At 42.2% G+C, this 5,568-nt stretch overlaps 1 pseudogene across 1 annotated transcript; it reads right to left on the minus strand.

Annotated features, from left to right (window-relative positions):
- Nucleotides 1-252: 252 nt before the first annotated feature.
- On the minus strand, nucleotides 253-2,467 carry LOC306662183 (histone H3.3A-like; annotated as a pseudogene). Its single transcript has 2 exons — nucleotides 1,992-2,467; nucleotides 253-259 (listed from the first exon to the last, which is right to left on the minus strand). The product of its transcript is annotated as a histone H3.3A-like (transcript).
- Between the last annotated feature and the right edge of the window lie 3,101 nt (nucleotides 2,468-5,568).

The raw sequence follows: 5,568 nt of genomic DNA on the forward strand, positions 1-5,568 counted from the left end.
CTCTATGGCTACAAAAGCAAGGCAAGGAGGTGGCAGTGCTACTTATCAATAAGAGCCAGCACTCGCAGAGTTAACGTGCCAAACCGACAAGTTAATACCAATTGCCATGCAAGAAAGAAGGAGGAGGACAAATGGCAACCAGGCCCGTGCATTTACTGAATCAACGCCAATTCCAAACCTCAGAGAACGGTACACTTAGATGCTTCATTTGGATTGCTGGAGTATTGACACAGTCTTGTAAACTGAGACCCTTCAAAAACTGAAAAAGAAAGAAGGAGTTTGGAGGAAGGTTTAGAGAGGTATCCCTTGGGTCTCAGCTGCCCAACTGAATTAACATCAAACACTTGCCCTGGAACAGGCTTGTGAGAGTTGATTTTCCTGGCTTCACACAATGACCACAGTCAATATGGATGCTGCCTGGTTTTCATTTGGAAGAAATCTACATTTGATCCTACCCTCCTGTCTACTTGACTCTGTCATACTGAGGTCCATATATTTGCAAAAATGCCTCCACTGTTCTTTCCCCTGGTGGCTTAACTATAAAATTTCCCTCCCTCAATCTTTCTTCCATCCCATGCAAAACCCTCATTCTTGAGTTCAGACTAGTATCAATAAGAGGTGTGGAGGGGAAAACTGAGTGAACTAATCCACTCTAAAAAGTAAATAACTGATAGATCCGTGGCACAGGCCTATCACTTTTTACAAGTTCAAGTACCCCAGTTCAAAGGTATATACGTTGATCTCTTGACTAACAGCATTGCATTCACTCAGACCCAGGGAAAGAGAGAAGTTTTTTAAAAAAATTTTTTTAGATGTTGATAGACCTTTATTTTATTCATTTATTTATATGCGGTGCTGAGAATCGATCCCCGTGCCTCACACATGCTAGGCAAGCACTCTACCACTGAGCCACAACCCCAGCCCCAGCCCCAAGAGAGAAGTTTTTATGTTGTGAGAGGTACCTCCCTTCCCTATGTTTCTTAAGCTGTATCTGGGAGGTTCTGCTTGATGGTAAGGAAATAGTGCATCTGAGAATCGCAGATGAAATTGTTAATCCCCAAATATTCACAGATCCAAAATCAGAATTGATGAAAATTGTGGAAGTCTCAGAATGGACCTACAAGAAAGGGACTGTTTACCCCCTATACAGGGTCTGTCATTCCTACTGTCTGATCTGTGGTCTCCTATCTTCAGGAATTCTCAGAGAATCCCTCCCACCTTGACTAATTCTGCATTTTACTTTCCTCCCACTCTCAGTGCTCAACTGGAAACTGCTTTTGTCTTTTTTCGAGTGTGAGGGAGAGTAGCCCCCATGAATGATAGAGTTTTGACATTCGAATAGTAAATCTCAAAATTTATCAAGCTTACTGTGTGTTGCTACTGTTCTAAAAGCTTTACTTCAATCATTCAGTAAGTGTTTATTGAGGATCTTCTATGTACCTGCCACTTCTGAGGACTATTTATTCATTCATCCAATGCTTGGTCACTTTATATGTTAAGTATTTTTTTATAGTTTAATGTATTTTAATAGCAAACTCACAGGAATAGCACAGAAGACGGACAACATTAAAAACATGTACTTGCATGTAGGACAACTCAGTTAGAAATGTATAGTGAATGGATGGAATCTACTGTATGATAAAAATGCTACAAACACCATTTCATTGCCGTCAATAAGAAATTTACTTGTTTAAAAAAATCCAAATGCTGGCATTGTCCAGAAAAATTTAAGTTTTATTTATAATTGTTAAAAAGTTGAACTGTTGAAACTTGTTCACTGAAACATTTGACTTGCATTAATGCTTTATATCCCTACATTTATATTAAAAATTCACACACAAATTAAAATGGAAAAACGGCCAATACCTATTTTTCCACTCTCAATCATATACTTAGATATCTTTTGACCCCATGGAAAAAAAATATCTAACGTTCGGAACTACCAATAACAGGAAGAAGAGAAAAAAAAAATTTTTTTTTTTGGAGAATGCCGTATGTGGCGTGCTAGTTGGATGTCTTTTGGCATAATTGTTACACGTTTGGCATGGATAGCACACAGGTTGGTGTCTTCAAAAAGGCCAACCAGATAGGCCTCATTTGCCTCCTGCAAAGCACCAATAGCTGCGCTCTAGAAATGCAGATCTGTTTTGAAGTCCTGAGCAATTTCTCGCACCAGACGCTGGAAGGGGAGTTTGCGAATCAAAATTCAGTGGACTTCTGATAAGGTCTAATTTCACGAAGCGCCACTGTGCCCGGCCTGTAACGATGAGGTTTCTTCACCCCTCCAGTAGAGGGCGCACTCTTGCGAGCGGTTTTTTGTAGCCCGTCGTTTCCTGGGTGCTTTACCACCGGTTGATTTGTGGGCAGTCTGCTTTGTACGAGCCATGGTAGAAAGACCTCCTTCCTTACCCCGCTTCTCCTTCGGATGGAGATAAGCGAGCTAGAGGCAGCGCTGGCATTAGAGAGCAGCGGCTGTGAACACCGTTAAGTATTTTTATACACATTTTTCATTTGTTCATTTAGCAAGATGAATGCTATGTTTTAAATGATATTTGTTCCTAAATTCATTTATTCATTCTTTCAATGAGTATTTGCGAGAGCTTCCTGTGTGCCACATGCAGATATAGGCTCTGGAGACATGGTGGTGAGCCAACTAGAGACTTTGCCTTTATGGAGCCGACACTCGAGTGGAAGTTGTCAGGCAATGCACAGATAAGAAAATATGTAGTACATCAGATGGTATCAAGTTGTGTGGAGAAAAAGAAATCAGTTGGGATGAATATTACTGTAGTTAGGTCTCAACGAGGTAGCATTTGTGCAGAGATCTACAGGAAGTGAGCAAGCAAAACAGGACAAAAATCAGTCAAAGGAAACAATATGTACAAAGACCCTGAGATATGAGCATGCTTGCCATATCTAAGAAAGAGCAAGCAAGGAAGGAGTGGTATGCACAAGAGGGAGAGTAACGCATGAGGCCCAAGGTAGCTGGGAGGGGAATGGTGGAGTCTATGCCGGACTCTGGAGGGACCAAGCCTTTACCCTAAGTTGGATGGGGAATCCACTAGAGAATTGTGAGCATAATTAAATGCATGTTTTAAAGAATCCTCTTGTGATGGATATGTTAATTAGCTGGACTGAGTCATTCTACAATATGTGCATGTGTGTGACATCACACTGTACCCCATAAATAAATATAAATACTGTTTGACAAGAAAAAATAAAATTAAAACATGCTCTCACTGGTGTGTTGGAAACAGACGAAAGGATGTCAGGCAAACACCAGGGGACCAATTAAATGATTACTGCAATTATTCAGGAAGAGTGACGGTGGCTTTGGTCCTGTGCCATCGCAGCAGAGAGCTGGGGTTATATTGGTAAGGTAGAGCTCATAGGAGCTGCTGATGCTGGATTGGATATGGTACATTAGAGGAAGATGGAAGTCAAAGATGACTCCAAGCATAGTCCTGAGCAACTAGAGGGACAGAGTTGATATTTACTGAGATAGGGAAACCATCTGAGGAGCTGTTTAGAGGAAGAAATGAGAGTTCAATGTTGAAAAATTTTAAGGATGAGTTACTTATGATCTAAGTAAAGAACTTGAGTAGGTAGGCATTGGGTTACTTTGCAGCTTGTGAGAATCCATGCTAGGGATATGAGAGTGGATATAGATGGCATTTAAAGTCAAAACCAGGCAGATGAGCCAAGTGTTGATTGTGGTTGGAAGAAAAATCCTGGCACGGAGCTCTGGGGCACACCAGTGTTTAGAAAATGAGGAGGAATCAAAAGAATAGACATAAAGATGGAAGGACAACCCAGACAACTATTATTCAGGAAACCAAATGATATGGTTAGAATGTGTTCCCCCCAGATTCATGTGTTGGAAACTTAATCCCCCAACTTATATGTTAATGATATTTGGAGGTGGGGACTTTGGGAGATAGTTAGGATTAGATGAGGTCATGTGCGAGAGGTCCCCATGATGGCTTGTAGTGGCTTTATAAGGAGAAGAAGTGAGATGCAAGCAAGCATGCCAGCTCTGTCTCACCACATGATGCCCTCTGCCATGTTATGATGAAGCAAGAAGGCCCTCACCAGATGCTGAGCAGATGTCAGTGCCAGGCTTTTCTCAGCCTGCAGAACCACGAACTAAATAAACCTCCATTCATTACAAATTACCCACTCTGTGATATTCATTTTTAGTGACAGAAAATGGACTAGGACACGTTGCAAAGAAGTGCTCAAGATAGAGGGAATGATCGACCATGACAAACGCTGTGGCTAGGTCCAATAAGATGAAGCCTGACAAATTTCCATTGGGAAATTGCCAGTTGCCTTAACAAGAGCTGTTCAGACAAGTGGTGAGGACAGAAGATTGATTAGGGCATGCCAGGAAAGGCAGTATTTATGTATTTGATTCCATAAGGGCTGTTCTATTATTATGAGTGTTTTATAGGTGAGAGTACCAAGGCACACAGCGGGTGGAACACGGCTGGGGTGGGAAGCCAGACAGCCTGACTCCAGCAGACATGGACATCACTTTGTCACTAATCTGTAAGCTTCAAACCTAAATCCTCTCAAACTTGCTGATGGTAGTGGAAAGGGAGAGGAGCCTAATGGCATCTTAGGATGACAGCAACTAAGTAAAGGGGACAATGGAAGGAGAGAGAATGTGACATCCTGCGGAGGAACGCTGGCTAAGACAGCCACAGAACAGAGACAACAGATACTCTTTGCTTTTTTCCCCTGCATTTTAAGATTCTAGACGTTAATTCAGAATCTTTATGACACACTAAGTGTTCTTCTTCCAGGAAGATGTGGTATTAAATCGTCATTGATAATGATAACAACAGTGAATGTGATTTGGTGTTAACATAAAAGTGTCTTCCGTGAACTTGGCACTCACCAAAATCTACCCATGAACTTACTGAGGTCTCTTGTGAGGAACAGCAGCAAATTCGCAGTGTGTGTGTGTGTGTGTGTGTGTGTGTGTGTGTGTGTCTGTGTGTGTATGTGTGTATTTGCACTAGATGAACTTTTTTGGGAATTGTGTTTCCATGTTCATATACAGAATTTTGGGGTCTCTGAGATAGGCATGGCCGGGGAGGAGGGTGGAGGGAGGGCAGATAACTGCAGGTCAGCAAGCCATGCTGGATGGTCAGGTTGGCACAAAGAGCTTGCAGTCATTTCTGGGGTTATGTGGGGGAGAAGAAGATCTTCCACTGTGCTGCCTGTTACTCTAATCTCATGGTTTCTTTCCTTTGGACCTGGCAGGACATTCCCTAGCAGCTCCGCAAACCCTTATCAGCTAACTCTGAGTTATCATTGCCTCGGTTTGATATGTGTTAGTGGGAACCTAGATTCTTGTCCATATATTGGCAAAATAATTAGGTAACTGATAGGGAAATCTGAAGGCAATGGGGAGAGTCCAAAAATGAGGTTCCATATTTCACAAATTTTCCCAAGGTTGGTCTTTCCAGCCAGAGAGTTGACAGAGCTGAACTCCAGGCTGAAGCAACAATGATCTGAATGAGCCCCCTCAGCAGAGCAGCAGACAACCCCGTCAGGGCC

Source organism: Sciurus vulgaris, assembly GCF_902686455.1.
Source record: "Sciurus vulgaris genome assembly, chromosome: 5".
Taxonomy (NCBI): Eukaryota; Metazoa; Chordata; class Mammalia; order Rodentia; family Sciuridae; genus Sciurus; species Sciurus vulgaris.